At 36.7% G+C, this 27,916-nt stretch overlaps 2 long non-coding RNA genes across 5 annotated transcripts in view; one reads left to right on the top strand and one right to left on the bottom strand.

The window, feature by feature from the left end:
• LOC103130162 (uncharacterized) overlaps positions 1 to 27,916 on the top strand; it is a 48,582-nt gene that overhangs the window by 8,673 nt on the left and 11,993 nt on the right. For 2 of the 4 annotated variants that reach the window (XR_001660056.1, XR_001660055.1), the window contains exons 3-7: positions 6,520 to 6,609; positions 15,865 to 15,941; positions 17,773 to 17,918; positions 25,824 to 27,407; positions 27,520 to 27,594. This is a non-coding gene — a long non-coding RNA (uncharacterized LOC103130162). Of the gene's footprint in view, positions 1 to 6,519; positions 6,610 to 15,864; positions 15,942 to 17,772; positions 17,919 to 25,823; positions 27,408 to 27,519; positions 27,595 to 27,916 lie in introns of those variants that run through there. The other 2 variants (XR_001660058.1, XR_001660057.1) reach the window with 2 other exon arrangements.
• Positions 2,617 to 27,610, bottom strand: LOC107834270 (uncharacterized). The gene is made up of 5 exons (XR_001660061.1): positions 27,518 to 27,610; positions 24,492 to 24,493; positions 20,362 to 20,372; positions 10,706 to 10,712; positions 2,617 to 2,628 (listed from the first exon to the last, which is right to left on the bottom strand). It is a non-coding gene; the product is annotated as an uncharacterized LOC107834270 (long non-coding RNA).

The raw sequence follows: 27,916 nt of genomic DNA, 5'->3' as shown, positions 1-27,916 counted from the left end.
TTTAGTACATAAAAAAGCAAACAGATCAACAATAGACATACCACTTTCTAAAACATTATTGCTTATGTATAAGCAAGATGCAGAGGCAATGCCCTCCAATATCACACTCGTATGTGGATGATTGAACAGGTTCACAAATAAAAAAAAATAAATATGTTTTCATTTCATGTAATGGATGTGTCCTTTAAACTCATTAAAATGAAAAGAAAAAAAAAATGTTTTTGACACCATGCATTTGGAAGACCAGAATTTGTGATTCTAAAGAAGACACATTGTTGTATATACTATTATCTTGATGTGGACAAGTGTGAACTAGTTTGAATCAAGCATGCTGCTTAGCTAAAAGAAAAGGCATGTTTTTACAATGTTTGGTTTGCACAATCTTTTTCCCCAAACAATGCTTCTTGGCAAGAATAAAAATCTAGAACATGTTTTATGCTGAGCTCTGACCTCAATAGAGGAATCTGCAGTCATTCCACTGCTACTAAGAGCTAAGTGTTTTCAGGTGCTACAATCCCTTTAGTTTTACTCCAGAGGGGATTTAAAAGACATGAATATGGATATGACGATGAACTCGATGATGACGGTAGTTTGGTCTCTCTTCAGATAAGCGCTAATCGCATTTGCAGACTGTAACTATGAAGCTAGGTATAAATTTGGCCAGCAGCATTATCTGCATGGGGGATGTGGTATGAGTGAAGGTGCTTTTTGCGTATATGTGTGTAAGTGTGCATGTTGAGGTGAATGAATTATTTACCCTGAAAGAGAGCATATCTTCATGGCAGTGGGTGGGGTGGAGGACGTTATCGGGGAACAGATAATCCCAAACTAGGGATTGATCTTTTGACTTCTTCCTCATCATTTCTTTCCTGTTACCCCCTCCTCCTTCTTTTCATCCTCCTCCTTGCGCTCATCTTCCAATCATCTGTCTTTTTCTTCTTTTTCAGTCTTTTTTTCAACTGCTACTGCTCTGTGCAAACGGAGTAGCTGAATGAGGGGTTATAATTAGCCCAGATAGTCTTATTCATATTCAAATTATATATCTAATCTCACCAAGGATTTCTAACAAGGAATAAGGATTGGATTGCTCATTTCCATCAGAAGATTTGATAGGTCACTTTCCCAAGAACAGAGTAAACCAAATCTCTTTCAGTATGTTAAATTCAGCAATGTCTCCTGACAACCCGGATCATTTGCATAAACACCACGCTATGCACGGTACCCAAACTTTTCAGTTTCATGCAAGCAAAATAACAGACAGACTTGTAATCTGGACTATCATTATATTTTTAAAATAATATTTACTTGACTTTTTGAAATCATCTAAAGACCAAAGCAAAGAATGCACTGTTGGTCTTGGTAAACTTAGCATAGTGTGTGTGTGTGTGTGTGTGTGTGTGCGTGCGTGTATTCAAGTCTTTTTGGATATGTCTCAAAATAGCTTTGCACATCACAGATTGACATATTTGCAAATGTTTCTTGGAGCTGTTTAGCAAAACAGCTCAAGCTCAGTTAGACTGGACGGGGAGCATATGCAAAAAGCAATTCTACAGTGTCGCCAAAAATCCTCAATTGGATCTAAATCTGTAAGGTCAAGGGGTGATTCTAACACATGGAGGCATGAATCTAAAACATCTCACTGGAAGCCTGGCTGTTATGTAGTGCATTGTTTTACTGGAAGGTGAATTTCTGTCTCTGTCTCTTTAGATGGTTATAACAGTTTGTCTTCCAGTGTTGTTCTTCATTCACCTCCATCCACCTTGCCATCAAGCTAGACGCACTGACCCTGCCGAAGAAGAATCTCTCCAAAGCCTGCCATCAGTCTGTCAGGATTGAACAATACCAATACTTTTGAAGGGAAAAGTATTGGTAATGGGACATTTGAAGGGAAATGTCCCATTTTAAAGAAGAAAAAAAATTAACCATTGTTTCTCTTAAATTAAAGGAATGTCCATCAGGTAGGAATAACATTTAAAGTATGAGTAAGACTAGATAATGGGCTCTAGCCCATTATCAAAACGGCTCAAATACAAATAAATTAATATTTGTTTCGAATGCTTTTAATCAAAACTGGTTAAACTTCTACTGATGCCATATACAAAAAACTACCGATGTTTATTTAAACAATTAATCAGTTATACTAATACACTTTTTTTTTTTCAGAAAAGGCCTGACTCTTCTCTAAGGCAGGAGCTGTGTCACAAGAAAGCAGTGAAGCTTGCTTGACGTGTATATATAAAAAGAGAAAAAGAAGAAAAAAAAAGCCCTTCTACCCTCACCTCAGGGCGCGTGGTGCATCCGTGCCCTATATGCTCATCCAAGCAGAAGCTGATGTAGCCTCTCCCTCTCTGGCTCATAGTTTGTCGTTTATCTCACCTAAATGATGTGCTGCTGCAAAAAAAATCTGTTTTGAGACCGAGAAGAACAGATTATGCATGTAAGTATTTGTCTTTTTACATGTAAAATTGACATTCACTGCAAGAAAACGGCTTTAACTGTATTTTGAGGTGCACACTTTCCCACAATCCAACACATGACATTTCACATTTCGTGTAATTTAGTACGATTTTATGAGACTAACTCAATTAAGTGCTGTGAATGAAATCTGTATGTATTCAGTGATTTTAGCTCTTTCTTGGAGAGCTATGGTCTGCCAGTTGCTTTTGCCATTTTTAGATTTAAAACTATCTTTTGAAATTGTTTTGAATTTTTTTAAAAATATATGTGGGGATTTCTGCTTCAAGTACACTATACAGTGTATACTGTAAATACACTACATACAAAATAAAGATTCTGACTTGAGGGGCGGGGTTTAGCTTTCAGAGGGGTGCTAGTTACCCTTCAATTAATGGCTGATCAGATCATTGTTTTCACACACAAAAAAAGGAAATACCAACCAGTAACACAACTTGATTGTTAGACTTGAGTGACAAACACTAGTCAGAAAGGTAGTAATAATTGACCTATAAAAAAACAAACATTTTTGGGTCAGGACTATGTGTGCAAAGAAAAAGAAAACAGAACAAATGATTAACATCAACTCTCCCCTCCCCTTGCATTCAGACAGTGGTATGATCCACTTTAGTGGTTTTGGTATTTATAGAAATCTGATACAACTAGCATTTTGTCCTTGATGTGGTACTCCATCTGAAGCTCTGACGTAGCTGGTAACGTTTAGCCACTTGTCTGACGTATGGCAGCAGGAACAGCTGTCACACAGACCATTACATTTTTTTGTACAACAATACATCTAACAAGGTAACCTTTTTCACTGCGTACACTAGAAAGCTAGAGATGCTCTAGTTGATTGACCAGAAGCCGAAATTGACCAGTTTCTTTTTTTCTTACATTAGATTCAGATCAAGCATCCACTGGTCAGAGACTCAAAACTCCTAAATGATAACCTATTTATTAAATCCATTAAAACCAAGAACCTCCAACATTTTCAGTCAACAAGTCAACATGGTGAACTATTTGCCTATGTGTTCTTTCAGAATTGTGTGTGTGTGTGTGTGTGTGTCACAAACACGCTAAGGAGTATAACTTAATTTCAATTTATACCGCCATCTTCATCTTAGAGCTTCCACTAGCCTAGTTTACAAGTATCACAAATGACCTACTAGTATTTCTTGGCTTTATAAGAAAGCCAAGAAATACTTGGCTTTCTTGGAATTGTCCATTTGATTCCCTGATTGGAATCAAATGGACAATGTGATCATGGGCTTGAATACATTGATCAAACTATAGACTCGCAGGCATAGTTTTGTATTTATTTGTTTCAATTAAGGTCCTTCTGTTTCAAAAGCAACAATGAAATGTCCTAACTGACAGAAGCCACTCTGTACCGTCTCTGATGCCAGTTTAAATCTGCCTAGTGATTGACAGCAATGACATTTCATGGTTGGAAGACATTTTCTTTTCAAATGCTCTGTCTCAAGCTTGACCTGTCATTGTGTCCTTACCCTATAAAGTGTTTGAGCATGGTTCTTGATCTTTCATGTGGGATCTTGATGTTAGACATTTGTTACTTATTCCAATTTTCTCAGTGTCCATCTCTGGAAATAGGTGGGTGTGACAGCTGTGCACATTGTTTACAGTGTCCTCAGGGCAGGACTCTGCACATTCCATTGGCCAATATGTTCATATTAGTCTACTGACTAGAATTGAAAAGCAGTACAAATATGCTGTCTATACTATACACTCGATAAAGAGTGTAGAGACAGTGAAACTAGGAAGCTAATAGCTGAGGAGAGGCAAATTACAAACTAAGTATAACTTTCTTTGTAGAACGTAGATGGGGTTTTTTTTTCACCTGCCATAACTTAGTGTCCATCTGAACTGTGGGCTCCAGACAGTTTGATTTGATACACATTATTTTTCTAAATAAAGTAGGATTTCTACACCATATGAAAACATTTGTGACAATAATTCATGTTAGGATACATAAATAATATGATTCATAATTAGGACGACCTACCTGAAACAGATATAGAATGTTCTTGATTCCGTTAGTTGTTTTCTTTTACATTTGTTTGTGCTGTTTTTTTTGTTTTTTTTGGTGCATGCAATATGAGTAATTGATGCTGACATTTTCATGTGCCCTCATTACTTTATGGATGATCAATCCAGACAATTCATGCTTTCGGAAACATAACTGCAAGACCCGGACGGAAGTCAAGGGTAGGATCCTTAATCAGTGAGAGTGGGCTACAAAAGACAAATTATATACACATCTATCTTAGTATAAAATTACCTTATGATGGAGCAAGATTCTCTATGGAGTTGATCATGATTAATTGCAATCAAAGTGTGCATCAATTTTGAATAGTTTTATTCCAACCAGTATGAAATACTTGTAGTTTAAAACAAAAACAAATTGTTTTCAACTGGTGATTTAATATTTTCAGAGAAAAAAAAAGAAATCCAACTCAATCTGGTCTGATGTGAAGAAGTAATCGCCTCCTGGTAACATGATAGTCTGGGGCTACTTTACTGTTTTTGAATTTCAATGACTTGCTATTATTGATGAAACCAATAATTCTGCTCTCCATCAGAAAATTTTAAGTGACTCGTCTGGCTGTCAGTTTTTGACCTTAAGATCAAGAGCGTCTGTTTTTGCAGCAGGACAATGGTCCAAAGGATGGGAGGATAGAAAATGGTTTATGTGTTCAAGTTAAAGTCTGGACTTAAATCTGATTAGGATGCCGTTTAATAGCCCTTCACGCTTGCTAACTAAAATAATTACACAAAGAAGAGTGGGCCAACATTGCTTGACATAGGTGAAAAGCTTCAATGCCAATTGTCAAGGTCAAGGGTAGTCAGGTTTAAGGAACAATCAATTTCTTACATTTTTTTTTCTTTTTACATAGGGTCAGATTGTTTTGGTCTTCATAAATACTTTTTGTTGGTCTTAAAAATATCTTATTAAAACAGCTTTTTTTTTTTTTTGGCCAAGTTTTCTTTGTGTGATTTAACACATTTATATGAAACATTTAGGCATATAAAAAGGCAAAATTAACTGAAATTTAGTGTCACTGTAGATAGATTGTTTTTGTACAATTTCTCAAATGCTGGGCTTTATTCAGTCAGCCATAATTCATATTTGAGGCTTCCTGATTAAATAAGTTTGGATTCACTTGGCTTGTCAGATCTCCTGAACATGAATCACAGGATAATTGGACACTGCCAATTATTTTGATGCACCGTATGTTATGAGGAAGAGGCTGATTGCTCTCCTGTCCCTCCTGTGAAAAAGCATAAATCAATACCCACACTCCTCTGGTCATTAATGTGTTCTTGAATGGCAACAAAAGTCCAAAACCTACAGAGAAAATTTTGTATACGAATCACCGGAAGGACATTTTAGAGTTCACTTTGATTTTTTATTAGAAAGGAATACTTTTTACAGAGCACAAAACTGCAATTGTTGTCAACATCGAGTGCAACAGAAACAAGCAAAAAAAAAAAAAATATATATATATATATATATTGTATATGATATTTTACAAATGCATTGCAGATACTTCACCAGCAAGGGTGACAAATTACAGATTATTTACTTATGCATGATGGTGTCAAACCATCAGTCAGTATTAGAGGTTAAATCTCAAACACCAAAACTAAAGAAGCAGCTTTATCACCATAGACTCTGTTTGGTAAATATCTAACCAAAACATTTGAATTCAAATGTTCATAAATGTTGTGTGTCTTCAGTGATGTGTCTTTTGTTGAATATTGCCAGTTAAGAATATTAACTCATATTGAATTATGGCTCTTTTTAAAATTTAGTTCACAAAAAGATTGAAAGACATTCCTTGCCGCATACATGTTTAATTATGTGTGCTTGAACACAAACATATACAATATGTAAAAACATTTTTTTTTTTTTTTACAAAAGTGCTGTTCAGTGAATTTTAGTTGAGCTGGATGTTTTATCTCTTTTTTTTTCTTTCCTTTTTATCGCACATCTGAGCTGTGTCTGGGTCCTGCAGTAGAATTAATGGAGTGTGTCTTTTTCAGGCTTTGGGAGGCGACTCCCCGCTGGTAATGCAGTGAGAGAGGAGTAGGGGAGAAACCAGACGAGCAAAGACAGCCGCCACCTCACACTGGGTGATGACTGAACTAACTCCATCTTGCACACTAATAATACGGCATCAGTGGCTCTTGGTGCTGAGCTTGCAGACCAGGGGCATCACTAACTCTATTTTGTGCTCAGAATCATACATTGCTTATCAAAAGTACAAAAGTGTCATATTTCTTCAATCTTTGCCGAGCTTTACTCAGTCTGCACTCCAGATATTTTCCATAAAAACTTTCTTTAGGAGCAGTTTGACAGAGACAGAGTTCTGTTTGAGGTATTGGTTTGTTGGTTTGATGTGTCTGCTATTCGTATGGACCACAAAGAAAGTGCATGTGATCTTTTCCTTCCAAACAGCCTTGTGAATACAATTGTAAAATAAACTATAAAAACTATCACACCATACCACATATACTGACTTGACAAATGTTATCCACTTTGCCTTGTATTACACTGCTATAGATTCTGTATGAGGTATTTTAAGTTATTAAAATCTCAGTGAGATGTCTGAAAAGCAAATCAAAGAAGCAAAACAAACAACAACAAAAAAAAACATGTAAGAAACTAGAAACCATGTTTTCTAATGGTGCATGTCCAGCTTCAGTCAGGAGAGCAATAAAATTGCAGACAACAGAAAGACTGAAACCTATTACAGCAATGTTGCTAAGCTTTATTCTTTTGACATTTTAATCTCCGGTCTGTCACTAAATGTTCTACATTTGGAAAGTCTCAGTTCTTTAGGAACTATAAATGTAGACAGATGTTTAGAGTTAGCAATGCTAACCACGCTAATTGCCATCACAAGAAGTTGTGGCACAGCTTAAAATGTTAATTTCCTGGGCAACCTATCTTTGTTTAGAAACGAAACACACGCACACATGCAAAACGTTGCCTCTGCTCCCAAAATACACAATTAATTAGTGCCTAGGAAAAATGACTTGCTGTTGTTTTATGTTCCAGTGTTACAGTTATTCAAGAAAAATCATCTTTGGCTAAAATAACTTTTGGCAGGTCAAAGCTTTTCAGAAAATAAATCTTCCACAAAACTATGAGTGGTGCACATTAATTTTTCACAACACACATTAACTTGTGATGCATAAGTTGTTTGCTTGGTTGAAACTATGTCAGATGACTAGATTAAGATAACTGTCATAATCATTTTTGTTTCATTTTTCTTGACTACAACTGGATCAATATCAATTCTCTAAACACCATGACTGAGGATAGTCAATAGTGAGAACTAGAAAGATGTCTTAGCAGCAGGAGAGGCCGTGTTACAACTTTATTGAAACATCAAATGAAATTCTTAACATTCTGAGGTCGGCTTTGGCCACAGAAAATGTATGGAATATTTTTATAGGCCTGCTTTACATTTAAGCTGAGTGTGTGTGTGTGAGTGCCCAGTTTTTCCATATGTTTAATTAAGGTCACAGCAGTTCCTCTTTAAAGATTTCCCATAGAGTCAACAGTTTTAAGTGTTAGGAGTGAGTAGATGAAAAAAGTTGCCAACACATAAAATCTCAATCAAAGCAGCCAGATAAGTTTGAACTTGATTTCTCACAGGGGCTCATTGAATGTATTCGAAAGAAGTGCATTCCATGAAAACTCTCAATCTCAATTCCTAACTAGTTTACTCAGCGTCCACCTAAAAGGGACAAAAAAACAACAAAAAAAAAAACAAAAAAAAAAAAACTGAGAACAAGAGCCATTTACCAGGAAGCCTAAAAGTTAATGAGGATTTTCCCCTTTTTCAAGCTTGTGTCTGAAGTGCAGCGGCTGGAAGTCACCATCTTCCAAAGGAAAGGAGTCAAGGGATCCTTTTGCCTGTGAGCCCTTACTAAAATTGCACATGGGAAAGAAAATGTTGCTTGAAGGTGTAAAGGCTCTTTCTTGCTTCATGCTGTTGTTGCCTATTTGTGGGCAGGCGTGCATGGCATTGACTCGGGCAGACAGTGCTAATTAAGGCTGGCTTCTCAAGCTAGAAGGGCAGAAATATTTAATACAAATGTGTTCATACTTAAAACTAACCCTTCCCTATTTCCTCTTGCGCACACAGGGAGCCACACAAAGCAACTTCTGTGACACACACGGTTTGAGGCCATACATGGGTGAGCACAGGATGAAAGCGTTAGACAGCCTCTGTAATGAATTGAACAACTGGGACACTACTCATTAAAGATACATTTGTGTACACAGAGATTGGGCAGTTCATTATTCCCGAACCCGCAAATTCCACTGCAAGTCACTGGAATCACAGAGCTGTTATAATGTGCCCAGAAAATCTGTTTAGTATTTAATCTGGATGTTTTAAATGGATCCCGCTGTTGTTGTGCTCTTTCGTGGCTGTGCCACATAGGGATAAAACAAATCTACAATGTGTTATTTAAGCTGTGAGGGTGAAGGCGTATCATAATTAATTTGTGTCGAAAGTGGAAAAAAGAATACAACTCAGTGTCTTCAATATTATCACAACAGAGAGGACAGGAATAATTTGTACATTTTTGTTTGCTCTTTTCAGCATTGCATTACGAATGTAAGCTCCAGTTATCTTCTAATGAAGAAAAGAAATTCTGGCAGGAAGTTTCAATAAATATGTTAGTAGCAAATCAAGCAAATCAGCCGTACTTAACAAATCCTTTATAACCCAATCTGCCCATTGCTACGTTCCAGCTGCTAAAATCCAATCTACCTCCGGGCGAAAATTGCACAGTAGCTTGGCTGCCTCAGGATTCAGTTGATTAACACTTCCTGAAGTTTAGGGCCATGGTTAACCAGCTCCTTTGTGCTCCCAATTACTTGTCACTTTTGTCATCAGTACGCCTCACTTCCCCTTCACTGGGAAAGGAATGGCAAAGACAACAGAAAGCTCCTGGTCCTTCTCAAAGCCACAATTACAATCATGTTAACCCACTATTGTTTCCTACTCTCTTCTATTGAGGTTCTCCAAGAGTAGTAAACTCAAGATCTCTTTGTAGTAAGCCTTTCAACGCGTTTAGAGCCCATTTGCTCTTTTCTGCTAGGGTGTTGCCTTTAACCATGACGGTCTTGGCATCCTTCTGTGATGAACCAGCCTCATTCCATGTGTATTTGAATGTCATCGTTTTGCTTTGAACATGACTTCATTTTTAATTCAACTGTTCAAACTGGATGCTAATTTCACACAAGTCAAAAAGTTTACCCAAAACACTCATTTTGTTTTATTTTTTGGCAGTTCACAAAAAAGGTGATAACGAATCTGAAAGTTTTCTTCATATGTGCACATTGGCATACTGAAAATATTTAACTACAAAACTAATAGCTCCTAACCCTGGAAGTGAAAAAGCTTCCTCAAATAAATTCTTTGTTTAGATAAAATCCATATATTTTAAAATTATATAAAAAAAAATGAAAATCAAAAATAGAGCAAGAAAATGAGAGTTTAGAATAATAATTTTAAATTGTTACATATTTGAACAAAAGATTTTGTTTGAGGAATCCAACAGAGAAAATAATGTCACTGTAGGGGTAGTTTACACTATGTACTTATTTATAGCTATGTAAGTAATAATCCACTGCTCTACTGCACAAAGATCTCAAATTCCAAAAACATTCTTTCAGAGCAACTACATGTCAATTACTGATTAGTTACAACCTATGGCTTTGGGCAGATCCTCACTAAATAATAGTAAAGTATGAAACACTACTGACCAGACCATTGTAATTCAGAGAACTCTCAAAAGACTGGCACTCTTCTAGTCCAGATTTATGTTTATCTTGCTGCACTGTGGACAGTCATGATGTTGCTTCACCATTTTTTAATTTATGATAGGCTGATGTATATCATACATTTTTATGTACCTGTGTAATATGTAAATATTTGATAAATACCTCAGTATGAATCAATGCACATAGTCTGTATGTCATTTTAAACTGTGTGTATTTGAGATCTTTCCAACGCTGAGACTCTTTAGTCTTAACTTCCTTAATCGCAGTCTGACATTGGGCCAGGTACCAAAGGACTTGCAGCATGCGGCTGTTCATCGTCTGATGAAGAAACCTGAGCTCCACTCAGATATCTTATATATTTTATGTCAGTCTCAAAATGGCCTTTTCTTAGTAAAATACTGGAAATGAGTGTTAACTACAAACCAAAGGACTCCTAGGAAAAACATAAATCCTGAAACTTTTTCATTTGTGTTTTAAAGCAACTCAACACAGAATCAGCTCTGTTAACCGTTTTTAACAAAAAAATAAAAATAAATAAATAAAAAATTGCAACAATTGTGAAAATTATGTAGTTCTAGTAGTTTTAGATCCCTAGATTGAAACAATTGATAATGGCATGCTGATTTCATGCTTGGAGGAACGGGTGGGATTCAGAGGCTCAGGTCATCAGTGTATGAAATGCAACCGCTCCTAAAGAAGTTTAAGGATCGGCAGCAGTACCTTATCCTGTGCTGACCTTAATGAACCTTTTCTTTTTTTCCCTGTACCATTATCCACTGAAAACTATTTTTCAGAGATATGAGACTTCTTTGCATTTGCATATTTTGAAATCTTAAATGGAAGATTTGGCTTTTAACATAATGTGACATTGACTGTACTGATTAGTTGGATTTTATTGTGCTGTGTCTGTGTTTTTAAGATTTTGAATTCCATCTCTGTCTTTTTTTTAAGTGCTATTTAAATAGACACGTTATGGTACTGGAGAAATTAATGCAGTTAAATTAATCCAACCATTTGTTGAAGTTGTGTGATGCCTATGGAAGATGATTAGGGCCACTGAAAAATAATTAAAAAAAAGAATTCTGACTTTTGATAGAAGATTAGCGTCAGAATTCTGAGATTAAAGTCAGAATTCTGTGAAAAAAGCAGGCAGAGATTTAAAAGCATTGAAGTTTGACGTCGAGGTCTCTGCTTTGGTTGTTACTCTGATGCTCACAGGTGTCGGGAATCTCGTTTCTACCTGTATTAGAGGACAAGACTGAACGGCTCAGACATGTGCACTTAAACCGTACTTACTGTATCTTTTTGTAAAAAAAACAGTTGAGAAGTTGATTATGGTTTCTTTATGTTTCACACTTTCAAAGTTTTTAGTCTTTGTGGCTTTAAAACATGATTTTTTTCTGTAGCGTGTAAAACGTTTAACATATAAAACTAATACCAAGCATTTTTTTTTTTTATTAGAAATGCATGCGATGAATTGCAAAAAATTAGGAAGACTTCTTTGGTGGTGTTGAGTTTTAATGATATTATTTGTCTGCGTGGTTTTGGTTGAGCTGCAAAAGACATCCTCATGCTCCTTGCTCACACCTCTCTTTGTCTTGGACTAATTCCATCTTGTCCCCAAGAATAGGACTCCCACTCACCATGTTTACAAAGGACCCTCAAGCGTGACCCATCATTATGTACAGACCCTCCTCTTACAACTGAAAAGGCCCCTTAGGGCATCAAGCATCAAGTGCAGAAAAAAAAATTTCACACAAACTGCATTTGCATTTGATTTGATTATCCTTCATGGTTGATTCATGGCCCCTAGGAGCTTCTGGTAGGGGACTTTTACACACCACCTCTCTGACATACTTATTTCTGTCTCATGAAAGAAAAAAAAAAGAAAACTAATTTCTTTAGTCTCTTAAATTAGATTTGCTTTTCATCAGTGAGTGCTTTTTGAAACTGTCTCTGCAGTTCTGTGTAAGACAAAGAAATCAGTAAACTATGAATTCTGAGTTAGCTACCTTATGAATATAACATACGTTACCATCTAGAATAATGAAACCCTTTAAGTATAGTTTAGTCACAAAAACACAGAAAATAAGGATTTACATGCTTAGTTTCAAGATTAAGAATTGCTGAGAAATTTAAATACACATTTTCATGTCTAAATACACAATAAGAAGCTAAACTTTTGTGAGTAAGCTGAAACTACAACTTAGTGGAAACATATTAATTCTCACGTAAGGCCTTTGATGCTCATTATATAAAGAAAAACAAAGGAAGAACCTACTATAGTGACTCAAAGCTCAACAAAAGGCTTAGCAGGTCACCGTTTTTCTAAGCACAGAGCCAGAGTTTGATTAGCCATGGTAGTTTTATCTTAGACCTACATGCTTCATGCCATACGCAGATGCCATCTGTCAGGAATGAAACAATTTTCTCATTTCTTGGCGTGTAACGTTTTGGATGTGGCAATATCCATGGATCATATCATGGAAATGCATATTATTGCAAAAAAGTGTGGAGGAGGAAAATGTGAATATAACTGACATACAAATTAATTTGTCTTTCTTTCTTTTTCTTTCTTAATAAAAACACATAACACAAGTTATAAAATTGCATTTTTGTCCACAAATTCCAGTTAACAACATTAGCAAATAACCTTTTACAACACGTGATATATGAGATTATGTTTTTTAACATTTTTAATGTTACAAACTTTATTCAAATTTTATACTAAAAATTAACCAATTGCCAGTTAACTGGCACAGTGGGTAGAGTAGTCATCTTACACCTCGGCAAAGCGCTTAGCCCCAAGTTGCCTACCAATGTGCAGCTTGAGAGGTCAGTATCACTGGAAAGGCACAATATAATTTCAGTCCATTTACAGGTGCTTAAAGTTGCAGCTTTATTAACCCCTTTCAGTTTTTTTTTTTTTTTTTCATATTTAACTGAGGCCCCAGTCAAATGGTCATGTAGGGTAGTTTCTCACGAAAACTATCCTACATGCTTCTTTGTCCAAAAATAAATTCATATAATATTCAAATTTCCTAATATAATTCCTAATGTAATTGTCAAACCTAGTTTTATAGCATACAAAGTTCAATAACTTTTTTTTTTCTTTTTAATTAAAATTTGTCTACACACACTGACGTGAAATCAATAAGTATAACATTACGCTTCTTGCTGAATACTTGTTGCAGATACGCTTTATGCCAGACAGCAGAGACGTGGTTGTATGTTTCTCTATGCTGCTCTGCTTTCCCGCTCTCGCTTGCTGTGTGCATGGGAGTCTGCGTTCATGTGTGTGCGCACGCATTTGTGTGTGCATGCGTGTTTCTGTGCATGAGCACATGTCTGCAGGGCAGCTGTGTCCTCAATATGTGGGGACCTGACCCAGCTGTCACTAAGCATACAGTGCAAGGTCTCTCTGAAAGCAAGGAAATGAAATGTACGTTCTTCTCTCGGCAGGAACTGGCAAAGAAATGTCAGTAGTTTTATAAACAAATGAGTTGCATGTGAACGTATATCGCTTTTAATATCTCACAAGAAAATTTTACATTTCATTTCATGCACAAGATTGGAAAAAAAGAACTCCGGGTTTAAAAGAAAAAAAAAAAAAAGCATTACTGAAACACCGTTTGCAACCAAACAGGAATGTTAAGAGGAACCATTTTGCATCGATACAAGGAGGTGGCTTGTATCCAGTGCATCAGCATAATAACGATAAAAGGATGCAGCGCTAGGGATTGAATCTAAATTATTTGTTTTATCTTGCATTAAGGAAAGTCCAACTTATTTAATATTGAGATACTTTAAGCTTTGAATTGAAAAAAAATTAATACACTCAATTATTTCATTGAGTGATTTTTGTCCTCTTGGAAATGTACACTCTTTAAAAAGAAAGAATACAAAAATCAAAAAAGCGGCAGGATATAGGTAAGGTTGGTTTCTCAAACAACACCACCAACACAGCAAGTAAAAGATGAAGGTAAAATGCAGAAAAATGAGCTCAACTAACTTGAAACTGTAATATACTATTAATATTGAGGTTTCCTGGGTAAAGTTCTGTGAATTTTCTACTGGTTATTTTTCCCTCACATGTTTTAGGAAGATCCTCATGAGCTAATTGTGTCATTTTAAAGGTGAATGCTAACATCTAGAGATGTACACTATTTCCGCATGCTGTTCTATTTCAGCTGACTTTAAAACAGTTTAAACTAACAATGTTCACATCAGTGTCACATAATGCTTTGTTAAATTTCACAACAGACCAGTTCTATGTACATTGCTGTTCTGTGTAGTTGAACTACATTTAGCTTTCTTTGCGGCTACGTTGGCTGCATCTGCCTATTGTATTAATCATATCAACTTAAGCTGAAACTTATTGTGGTAAAAAATAAAAAAATCTGAGAAAAACTCTACAGTTTGGCTCACATGGAGTCGGGCTTGCTGTTCTTAATGTTTTTTTATATCTACTTCATATTCCAGAACTCTGAATACAAATGTGTCCTTTATAAAATTTCTGCTGTTGTCTACATTGCACATACAGCTTTAGGGTTAAAAATAATATGGACGAGCACTTTAAAGCAAATGCGATTTGAAAGGCTGGCAAAGGCGAGGGGACGCAGCTGTCGGCAAAGCATATCTTTTTTAAGGGCTGCCCCTAATGATTGGAGACAGTTGGCAATTATGTAAGTATTCAGTTTTAGGCCACTGGGCTGTACTCTGTGTCGTTGGCCCTCAGATCCTGGCACACATGCAAAATGGAAAGGTGAGGGCGATCAAAGGTGTGGGTGGGTGAGCAACACTGAGTAAAAAAAAAATGGGGGAGCTTTTAGAAAAAAAAAGGCTACGAGGGAATTGCTAAGTACGTGGTAATACAGCGGGATGAAGATAAAGAACTGGACAGAAAGACAGTGGGATTGAGAAATATAAAGAAGAATGGGGAGAAAGGTGATCACAAATAAAAACACACAGATGTAGACTAGTGCAAACAATGTCAGTGCTGCGAACACAAAGTTGCAACAATATTCTTTTTGTAATTCACATATGAATTACAATTAAAAATACATTTGATTCTCTTTTCCTACATCTTTTCTGCTGATTTTTCACATGAAATACTTAAACATTCGTGCACATGTATTCAGCCCTTTATTTATGTATTTATCATTTTATTAGTAGCAGTAGAACACTAAACCCTCCACATGCAGTGTGTCACCATCCCTATGGTGACAGCAAACTGCTGTCTATTGTTTCTTCTTCTTCAGTTAAGCTCTACGTTTTGTTGATCTACCACATAGAATCTTGTAAAATGCATCGACATTGTTGACATTGTTGCAACGTTACAAAATGTTTAAAAGCCAGTGTGATTCATTTTGCAAGGCACTCTGGAAAAAAAAAAAGAAAAGAAAAACACTAATTTGCTTTTAAAAATCCACACAGTAGGTGTGCTACAACCTTTATTCACACATGCTACAGCAGTAAACAAACTACTCAGCCACAAAACATTCTGAATCACCTCACTGGGTGATATTTAGTACGTTATTAGTAATGTGTCAGCGATTACACGGCCTTTGTTTTTTCCTCAGAGAGGGTGCGCTTGGCCCCAACACCTGTTTCTCATTCAAACCTGGAAGGTTAGCAGCTGTCTGGGAAGATGACTGAGGTATGCACACAAACACATGCTAGGACACACACACACACACACACACACACACACTGACGAGCACACATATTGCATTGCTTATCTAGTCAATGAGAATTCTCTGACTGTTCACACACCGGCCATCCCAGTCTTATTTTATTTCCAATGATTCGTCTCGAGTGTCAGAGCAAATGCAAGGGGATGATTTGGAAGCGGAGCTTTTCTCACACAGTTGCACACAGTATCGTTGCAATCACTGCTGGTAACAAAGCATCCAATTGCTTTTTCATTTTCTCCATTATTGATTGTGATGACTGAGTTACAAACTCTTGCTGCTCCTCTTACTTGATAATGTGTGCCTTTTTGCATGGATGTGAGTGTCTGCATGTGTCGCTACGTGAGAAACAGAGCATAAACAAGAGACTGTGCTTCTATTTGCGTGCATCACTTGGAAGGTGTGCGTTTTCCCTGCTGCCTGGATACTCTGTGCAGTCCTCAGTACAGGATCTACTGATAGCCTTTGCTTTATTAGCAGACTTATCTGTGCTGCTCAGAGTGGAGCCCCGCAGAGCCCCCTCATCTGTTGTCAAATATTTATAAATGTCATAGAGCCAAGGCCTCCAAATGGTTGTTGTTGGTTGGTTTATTGAAAGTTTTGAAGGAGAAACATAGCAATACGCAAAAACTAAGTAGTATATTTCATTTCATTTTTGTTTTCATTAAGAAAACAATAACCACACATTCACTCCGACTCCAGAAAAAAAAAAAACTCAACCGTCAACAAATCTCACCATGTTCCTTATTCTGTTTGGTGCTTTAGTTTCTAACATTTTTCTCTTAAAGTTCTTCAGATTATAATTGGCCTGGTCTGTAGCAGATACTTTGCTGTTATTCTAATATATCAACTCAGCAGCTACAGAGAAGATCTAAAAGGGCAAAAAAGATAAATAAATTTTAAAAAAATCAGTTATTTAATATATTCTCTCCCTTTTGAGGGCTGAAATAAAGAAAATGTGTAAAAAAAATAAAATGCTTCAGTTCTTCATGGTTTTATACAATCTTTTTTGTTCAGCCCACTAAATTAATTAAACTTGAAAGTCTGCACTTAAACTGGAACCGATTTGTTTAATTTAAAGTTAACTATATGCAGAAAAAAATGAGAAAATTTGTATCCAACATTGTATGGACCTTGTACACAAAGAAATAAAAACAGTGAAGCTTAGGAGTAGCCAAGCATATCACTAATTACAGCTAATATTTCATGCATATTCATTCATTCAAGAGCAGTATGTTTAAGTTTGAAAAGTGCACTGAAGATTGGTTTAAAATTGTCTTTTGAAGAACCCTGTAATAAACGCATCAATGAAAATCTCTTTTCATCATTATATTGTGCACTGGGTGCAGCGATGCTACTTCTCATGGTTTTTTCTATTCCTATTAATGAAAGCAACTGAACTTTTTTGTTAATGACAGCATTAGCAGAGAGAGACCGGTGACTGGCTTTCACTTGCACGCTTTGTTTATCTGTTTAAAACACTGTCCCAGTGAGGAAGCTGCAACAATGGAGATGTGTTGATTCCATCAGACACTACTTGTCACGTTCCATTTGTTTTAGCAGAAAGATTATCTTAATGGGTTAAGTCTTTGTCAAGAGAGAAAGAAATCACAGAAGAATGGGCATCAAGGCCATATTTGTATTTTTCTTTTGAAACGTGTTGGGATATTAATTTTACACGGAGCTAAAGCTACTATGCATACACTGTACATTTAAAGATGAACATGTTCATACAAAGTCACAGTATGAGCATAAAACATGATGTTTGTAATAAATATAAAGCATAATGTTCATAAGTCTTACAGGCCCGTACAGTGGGAGCTTCTAACCATCGTGGACAAACAAAGCCAGAGCGCGCCAATCAGAATGACAGCTGCTTTAATGCCTCCAGACCTCATTTAAATACTTCACTTCCTCCGTCCTCAGTACTCGATGACATGTTGGTGAGTTTGTCTCATGTTTCATCGCCTGTAAATTCCAAACGGATTACCCGCCCCCCACCTCCCCATCCCCTTTTTTTTCTCCGACATCTTAGTAAGAAGCAGCATCGATTTCCAAAAAATTTAATAAATTATAACTTGCAGGGCGGCTTGTCAAGCTGCGATTGCTAATCTATGAGGGAGGATTTGAATAAGTCCTCGGTGGCTCTGCGCTTGCTCTCCTTTCCTCAATCTGTTCCTCATCCCTTGCTCGGCAGTCGACTCAGGAGGAGGGCCCCCTTTTTGGAGAGCCTGTAGCACTAAGTGAGATTAGTTTCGACATCATAAATAACTCAAAGCAGGTCGCTAAAGGGAGCGGGGTGTCTGCACTATGTTAGTGAAGGCAGACGTATCCGAGTGTGATTTACCATTTCAATCCTCGTTCTTAGTCACATCTTTGTTTGGCGCGAGCCAAGAGGGGGCCATTCACAATGACATGCTGCTTTGTCTCAAGTGTTATAATCTGTGTTATTAAAGGGAGACTGATGGAGTTTACTGAAAGGATACCATAACCTCCCAGCTCATCCAGCTGCCCAGACAGGAGTTTGTTTTACGTATCGCAGTAAAATACACCTGTCTTCAATTTTAAAATTACTGCCATGCATTTGAGTGCAGCTCTGCCTTTGAACTGACTAGTTCAAAGGACAGTCTGTCACTTTTGTAAAATCTAATCTTATATTTTCCACGTTATTTTTTTTTTTTTTTACACACCGATCTATATCCAATGACTCCACAGGAAACAAATTTTTAACAATGCACCTACGATATAAAAGATTTTTGCTATCCAACTGGTAGGCCCTCTAAACTGAAGTGCTCTTGAACACATCATATGCTGCTCAAAGAGCCTTTGGCAAGTGACAGTAATGCTGACACTTTGAAAAGTTCTGAAAGGCCATAACACATATCACTGTCATGCCCTGTACCTCTGCTGCCCCTTCCGCTTAGCAGTGTGCTACGCTCCTTTTCTTCCATGGGTGCCTGCCAGTGTGCAGGTAGTGCAAGTTATCAGCACTTCTTCTAAAACTCTTCACCAAATGGCATTCTATGTGACGAAATTATTTCCCCAAATCCAAATAGTAAGTCTTTAAGAAGCAGGTTAAAAAAAAAAAAAAACGCACACATCTCAAGCCAGTAATGTAGTGATGGAACAAAGTGATTTTTGTAGAAAATATATATGTAAAGGATTATAGTTCAGAAGCAATCCACAGTGAGGCGAGGGGAGCTGTGGAAAGATGAAGTTCCAGAACAGAAAAAAAAAATTAAATGAAATGAAGACAGGGATATTACTACAAAAGCAGCACAATCTTTTCTGACGTAGTGGTACATCATGTCTTTTATATCCTTCGTACTTCATTATAGAAAATGCGTGTGCTTCACAAGCATCCCACAAACTTCAATGTTTTGAAAAGACACCACACTGATTTAAATGTCCATTGTTTTTTTATGCTTAGATCCATGTAGAAGATGTTTTGAGATATTCCAGTAAGACGGCAACTGAAGCAGTTTTCTTTTCTTACTTTAACCAGAGTCCACTATCAAATCAAATCAACACAGATAAGATTGAAAAGTGGATGCAGTTGCAGTTAGTTTTGCTAATTCTACAGAGTTGGAAAACAACAACAACATATAAACAGACATATTGTTATCAGTCCTAAGTCCTGAGTAAGTTTCATAAACTTTAGTGGGTAAAGCTGTGGTTCTGCTCTATTTTCTCAGTAGAGCAACTAACCAAATATAGTAGCTGTTTAAAAGACATTTAGGTAAATTCAAGTATAGTTACTACAAAAAATAATGCTGGTATAATTGATATATGGTGACATGTCAGCTTTTAGTTGTTAAAACAAATCTTAGTCCCTTTAAATTTCTTATAGCAAAAACACATGGACTGTAGTACCACTTACAAAAGCACATGACAAGATTAGTTTTCACATGCTGAACATATGCATGGATGTATAGTACAAAGTGTCCATGGTCCCATGGGTCTGTGCAAAGTGTACATTTATTTATACTGCATAAGAGTGCACCCTCTGTGCAGATTCTTTTGTAAACCCCCAGCCCTCTCCAAAACACACAAACAGAGCTCACCTCGAAAGTAAGTCTACAACCCTTGCAGACGCTGTCATATTCATTACAACGTCAGATTTCAGAATACATGAATACATGATCCTCCGCAGAGAAAGCTCAGCAAACAGAACTCAAAAAAATGGCTTATGACCAAAGTAATCTAAACAGGATTGACCTTAACTCAAACAAACCCCCACGGTTTCTCGGTGCGGCTGAATTTGTGTGCATTGGTCTCTATTTATTCAGGGTGTCAGGGCCTGTTCCGCCTTGTTTACTGTTAAGAGGATGAAAATGAACAGCGAAATAGTGCTCCATTTATAAGCCTGTTTATACATGCTAATACCAGAGGCTGTTCTGCAGCCACAGAAGCGCTTCTGGATGTGACTCAATCGACAAAAAGATGCTCCTTTGCACATTCAAAATCTTCATAACCAAAGTATTAGGGACTATTTAAAAATGGAAAATAAACATTATTTGTGGCTGTGGCTGACAAAGTCTCTCCAGGAGACAGTAGAGTGAGATTTTAAATTATGTATTTTACATCTTGTCAAAACACGACCAAGTAATTGTGCTTCCCTTGCTGCTTAAAATGTGTGTTCATAACAATCAGCCAGTGTTAAAAGTAGAAATCACCATTTGCTGTTTCGCGTGATGAAAAAGATTTTAAAACCTGATTAAAATTGTCCCCTGACTGTCACTGAAGAAATGAACAAATTGTATAAAAAGGTCTGGATGTCAGATTGGATTTGAATTTATTTTCATTAATCCAACTGTGTCCCGATGACACAAGCTCTTGGCACGAGAAATATGCAGTTAATCATTTGTTAACATTATTACTTGGCTCCTCTTGGTCAAATTTCCCTCACCTTTGTTATTTAGCTGATTCAAACTGTTCCAGTGAGAATTGGCATTAAAATAAGTAAAGACACATATGTCATTTGAACATTTTCTTCAAATATAGCCTGAGTAATTACAAAAAAAAAAAAAACTGTTTAAGAAATAGATTAATTTAAAATGGGAAAAACTATTAAATAAACCTGGCCTTATGCATAAAAAGCAATTGCTCTCTAAATCTGATAACTGCTTGTGCATTGTGGAGAATTATCCTTCTCCATGCTAAGTTCTTGATGTATGATGTTGACAAAGAGTCAGTGAGTTGAATTCATGAATCAATTTATTAATACCAAAATACAGCTGGTCCATAGTTCATGCTATCCTTAAGGGCTAGCAGAACAAAATGGCATCAAAGAAAAGTTTTCCATTCTCCTTGTTAGCCTCCATCTAATGAGGGCGTTCCCTAGTGTGTCATGTCTTTTAATCTTAGCTTCGAGGGTATTTCCTAACATGTCATTTCCTTTAGCTTTATCTTTGCAACTAGCTAAAAGAGATAGAAGCAAAACACAGAATTATTTATTCTCAACAGCATGAAAACAAAAATTAAATTAAATTGGTAATCGTAGAATGGTTTTTAAGACTCAGCCGGTCAGAGTACATGCTGACACTGAGCCTGGTTCTGAAGGGAGGATTTTCTTATTAAAATGGGCCGTGCGTTTTAACGGTGGAAGCATACATTTTTTCAGATCAAAAGTGAAGTACCTCTTACCCGTGTTATATAACAGATATTATATTTCAGGTAGTTGTGTGCACTCTCATTCACTTTGAATGCTCTCCTGGATCAGTGCTTCTGTGTTTCTTTTATGACTCCTTCCAATCCTCTTAACGTATGGCTACTTTTCGTGGACTGAAGTTCTGCTGGATGTCTCTCTCTGCTAAAATGGAATAATTACTCTCCAGCGTCACCACATGCTAGTTCAGAACGAGGGCTGTCTGCGACGTCATTGGCTTCATGCTACTCGTTGAGTATTGTTAAACAGAAAATCACAGATGCGTATAAATTGAATGTGACTGCATTGTAAATTGGAACTGCATAACTGACTCTTAATCTAGTTGTATTATACTGGATAAAATAAATTAGATTCAGTTGAATTGAGTTTGGTTCTTTGAATTAGACCAGCCTGTCCTGTAAAACTGTAGATAACAGTAGTTGTGTTTTAGGGATATATGTTTGTTGATATTCTGTTTACTCAGAAAGAATAGGCAAACATCCCATCAGAGTACAAGAGAAACTTTTGAAAGGACATGTAAAACGTGTGATCCATTTAGTTTAAAAATAATTTCATTAAACACTTAAAACTAATACCAACATCTAAATTTAAAGTGGATTGAAAGAAATCCTCTAAAATGTACCTAAACAGAAAAAAAATAGTACAATTTAATGCCAGACAATGAGAACAGTATTGTTAATTTGAAAGCGTGACTTTAAAAAGCTTAACCTCTGACTAGAGCCCCTACAAACAAAATATGTTTTAAACAAAATAAACAAAATATGGTTTTATATTGTGTTCCCACTCAAATACATTTGAAGCAAATAAATAAGCTTATATGGCTCTCGCAGTTACATGCATTGAATAAAATGAGTCCACATGTGCATAAAAAAACCTAAGACTGTGGTGACATTAAGATATCTTCTTGGCAACTCAACCAATGCCTCAGTCTGACTTTGTTGACATGGGCAGGGCTAATGTGTTAGGTGGGCGCTTTGGGCATGCAAAGTTTGAAAAAGAACATTTCACGGTCTCCTTCACTACTTTCTCTTCAAGGTTATTCAACACCTCTTGACAGGAGAAACAAAAATGTCAGAGGAATGACAAAGCTGCTATTCCTGTATCTGGACCAAAATGCCTGTAAGAGATGTCCACAGTGAGGTGACAAAGCATGACAGAGATTGCTATAAAAATAAAAAAATAAAAATAACTATTGAGACACGTTTGCTATACGTAAGGGAAATTCTCACAGTAATCATAACATGAATGATTTGCCAATATAGTTAATTTAACTGTTTTGCAAATAATGACAAGTTATTAGTTTGTGAGATATTGATTCATTAAGGTTTAGCAGTTGTACAAAAACTTTGTTTTCTTTACACAGCATTTATGTTGCTGAAAATAAAAGTCATATTCCAAATACTAAAGAATTTTTGTTGCTAAAGTTTTAAAGTCTATAATTTTCACTGGAGATGGTCTGTGGAGCTCGGATTAATCATTTTTCTTGGGAGGCTGTCTTCCTCTAAAACATGAAGAATGTTGGTCAGATTAGCAGAAATTACAATGCTGATAATTTACTCACATTGTTTGTATTTTATGTGATAAAACTGTTATCACATACGGTACATAAACAGTTTCACTGTTGCCAGTTTTATTCTCTGGCAACAGTGTTTTACAGTCAGCTCATCTTTTTGACCTTTCCAGGTTCTTAAATGGAGCTACTCATACACAAAATTTACTTGTAGTAATATTTGCTTTATTTCTAAGCAGCATGCTGCTTCAAACAAAACAAACTCAGAGTAAATATGGAAGGACAGAAAAGGCCAAGGTGAGAGAATTTGCAGATCTTGTAGGTTTAATTCTTTTTTGTTGCCAATCTCGGTTTGCTGCCATCTTGCATTTGCCTACATAAGCTGTACGACTGTCGCTTTGTTAAAAACGGAGAGATAGAAAGCCGAGGGAGGCCTGAAGTAGCAGCAGTGCAGTCAAACAGATTTATTACTTGTGCAGTCACCCAGGGTATTTCACAGCTGTGTTTACCTTGGACCCTGCCGTGAGTATTAGGTGGCAGGGACAAGGTCTGTATGTGTGATAACCCATTCACAAATATGCTGCCTCTGTGTGCTCACTCCCCCTATCTGACATTTTAATACTTCCTTTAAGACTGTTAACAAATCCGTGCCAGAATTTTCTTTCAGATCATACTTCACTGATCTGAAGTCAAAACTATTTTTAAAAGTAGCTGTAATTCCTACATAGCTTCCCTGTCAGAACCTTGCATCAACAATTTGATCCACTGCCTACTGTGATTTTCCCTGAATGGAAAGATGGACAAGATAAGAGTTTCCACAGTCCTGAAGTTATAGTACGAAGAAGCTTTGCCCTCTTTATTTTGGCTCATGACATTTGGGAAACAAGGAGCAACCATAATGTATATTAGGCTAAAACAATGTTGGCTTGAGGCCTTAGGCTGGCTTTACAATTAGAAAACGAAACTAAATATTACACAGCGTTATTTTCTTTAATCTAATTAGCTATTCTTGATAAAAAGCAAGTAAAAGAAGAGTGTTTCTTCGCACATCCTGACCTGGAAGTTGCTTAACGCAACCACAATCAGTCACTGTCAAATGCCACGTAGGTAGCATTTATCAATGTTGTCATGGGGTCTGCTGAAAAATGTACTCCAAAAGCTCTTCCTATTATCCATTTAGTTCTTCTCTGTCTACTTCTTGATTCATTTGTCTAATTGTTCATTTGGCTTTGCGGCCTTCTCTTTGTTGAACGACAAGATACAAAATTAATTTTACAGCATTTTGATGCTGACCTACTTTCCTTATGCTATGGAACAAACCGGTACTCATTAGTTGACTACTGAAAAACAAACCAAAAAAAAAAGGTCACTGTCTCACTTAATAAAAGCCACACCATTACAATTCAGTTTGACACTCAAGATCATCTGTAGTGTAAGCAAATAGAATGAAACAGGACACATTTGATGATAAATGTAAAGAGAGGGTTGGAGAATAAGAAATGATCAATTTACACATTTTGTTTCTTACATCTATGTTATATCAAATCTCTTATAATATCATCACTTTATGAAATTATGAATCAGATCCCATCGCAGGCCAACATTAAATATAAAATGAGGCTTAATACACACCCAGTGCCAGACTGAGTGACACAAAATGTACACAGTGAAACCTGCTTCATGAATTTGGGATTTGACTCAATTCTGCTGTGTAAAACATATTCATCTGGTTCAGCTCTGGAGGCACCGGGCTGCTCGGCTCAAGGCCAGGATGGGGTGGGACGAACAGACATATGTGGCGGGATGTTGCTCATTACATTACGGTTCACATGTCTCATTCACGCGTGGCTGCTTGTTAACTATGTAACTTATGTGTCAGTTCACATGCTAAGCACTGAGAGCAAATATGGATCCACTCTGACATCCTAATGAGGTCATGTCAGATGAAAGCTGCCGCTGATGAAAAAAAAAAAAAAAAAAAAAAGTGGTCACGGTGAATGTAATTTGTTAACCGCACTTGTTCATCTGAACGTCTCTGTGAAGAACATGCAAGCATGTCATGGTGGAGTTGTCGGATGTGGATGGTGACTATTTGCAGGGTTCATATCTAATAATGTGTCAGGAATTTGATTCAGATTGATGCATTGCTTTCTACATTAAGTCATTCTGCAGTAGGGAACAGTGCTTCATACATTTCCCCAGTAGGCCATTGGTGAAATGGGCATGCATGCATGCATTCTCACATATGGGATCCCCTCAAACAGAAACACATTCACTGTAACTTGGGTGTTCTGGCACTCAAACGCAAACATCCACATAGAGCTGCTGCCAATCAGATGGGAGGTGATGCATTGTTGTCATGCTGCATGTGTTTCTTATAATGTCTTCCAGCAGCATATAAATTATTTGTACAATTTGTTTGGCCCAGATTTTGTTTTAAATAAACATAAACATACTGAACTACCCAGAGTGCTCCAGTGAAGTACTACATTAACTGAAAAACGAAACATCCAATAACATGATTGAAAATTTAAAAATTTCAAGAAAACAAATTAAAAAAATATATGTAATGGGTAAACTAATAGTGCTTTTCCAACATGTTATTTGTTGTTTTTATTGACACTTATGATCTCTCTATTTTTGCCTCTTTCTTCTGCCTGGCCTGGAGAGACATGACTCAACAAAGGACAAATTAATGTACAATTATTGCTCCTCACCATCAAATACATACAACCTCAGGCATTTATACGTGCATCATCTCTACCCATCTATCATCCCAAAGAAAATTCCCCATCAGCATCATGCTCTCCGGATCAAATCAAAAACAGCAAAAGCAGGTCGGCACTCCAGCAGCCTGTCAGCTCAGCTCAAGTCTTTATCTTTCTCTTGCGTCTCTTCACATTGAAGACAAATGGAAGAGGGCCCTGCCCGTGGCATTGGGAAGAAGGAAATGTCCATTCTAATATCCTGTCTCAAGCACACCCTCTCTCCATCAGAATCACGTCTATCAGTCCATCTTGCTGGATGTGGTGCATGTGCGTGTGGGGAGGTGGGCACAGTGCTATCTGATGTTCTCCTCCCTCGTCTCTTTTTACATTTTGTGGCAAGGACATTCAGCAATTACTTAGGAGACACACATTCTATGGTGCTGATCTACAAAGATTCCCAGTAAGGAGTGCTAAATTTTGTAAGCAGGAAAAAAAAACAAAAAAAAATGTGCATGTGCATTTAAGTGACCGGGTCGCATTTGATTGGAGGTGCAAAAGTCGTGCAGAACGCTGTCTTTTGATGAAAATTTTCCATCTCAGTCTTCTTATCTCAGCAACTTAAAGCTTTTAAAACAGAACTTAAGGCCTCTAGTGATCTAAAAAGGAATTTTGTTCAGGCTCTATTACTTTGACAACTCTGACTCTAAGTTTATATCAGATGTTTTTGGTCATCTTAAGGTTTTAGTGCTCTGCCTGAATTTTAAACCAATATTTGCTTTTGCTGGAGCAAAAAAAAAAAAAAAAAAAAAAAGAAAATAAAATAAAAACAAAACATCCTGTTGGCATACAGTTATAACCGCTAAAGCAAAACTGACTCAGAGGGGCCTGTAAGAAAACACAACTCCTCCCATTTGTAGAGCCATTTTTACCAAAACCCAAACAAAATATGCACAGGCTGCACATCATTATATTTTAACATCATTCACTTAAACACAAAAGTATTTTATTTGAAGCACTGCTGCTCATCCCTCTTGGGAATACATTTAGCCATTAATTTAAAGATGCCCAGCTGTGCACTGCTTGGAAGACAAGAAGACGTGTTAGAAGAGGAATTCCAGAAACAAAGCTTAGGAAGTACGGACAGGAAGTGTAGGGAAAAGAGAGACATTTGCCGGCACCTCATTTATGGCACTTCTCTACTTTGTCCTGCATGACCTTCTCCCAAAGTACAGCCTCTGAGGTTGTGTTGAGTGTAAAAATACTTGCTGCCAAAATCCACACTTTGCTGAATTATTTTGACAGACTTTTTTATTTATTTGCTGTTCTTCTCACACTTCCACTTTTACTTCACCCTTCATTGCCTTCTGTACAGACACAGTGCCAGATCTGTGCCCAAAGGTGTGTACCAGCCACCTAGAATGTTTACCTTTTTACACTTTGTGATTTGTAGCTCCCATCATGCAAAAAGTAAGCTTCAGGGAGCTTAAAGTTCTTTCTCTGGGATGTTTTGTTTCACAAAGATTTAAGCAAAGGGCACAGCCTGAATGTGTCCAGACAATGTGTAAATGACATCAGTTTAAGTTTTAACTACGTGGAACACAAACCGGCAAAGCTAAGAAAATTGAGAAACAAGGTTTTGAATCCAACTTTCATGACAGTGGAAAGCACTATTGGAAATTTATTTCCAATGACAATTAACATTTTTTTCTTTTTAATCATGCATTACATTGTGACAACTTCATAATAAAATTGTTTTCAGTGACAAAGCTGTTATGAACTCTTTAATGTAACTATTGTTTCCATTAACTGTCATTAGTTAGATGTAAGTTTCCCCTCTATAGAGGGCATTCCTAACTCAGTGATTCTGTGTTTAGTTTTGGGAAGAGCAGAGCTATTTTTGTAAAAGAAAAAAAAAAAAAAAACATTCTATGGTCTTTGTTTTCCTTTCCTACAGAAATTACTCTTGGCTCAAGGCTCATGTGTTCAGATATGCTTCTTGCACAAAAACCTTGACAAAGCTATTGCTGCTTTCTCAGATAAACTTTTTTTTTTTGG

This window comes from Poecilia formosa, unplaced genomic scaffold (genome assembly GCF_000485575.1).
Source record: "Poecilia formosa unplaced genomic scaffold, Poecilia_formosa-5.1.2 Scaffold10, whole genome shotgun sequence".
NCBI lineage: Eukaryota > Metazoa > Chordata > Actinopteri > Cyprinodontiformes > Poeciliidae > Poecilia > Poecilia formosa.
Note: the sequence above shows the minus strand (reverse complement) of the source record. Positions and strands in the feature narration are given on the sequence as shown.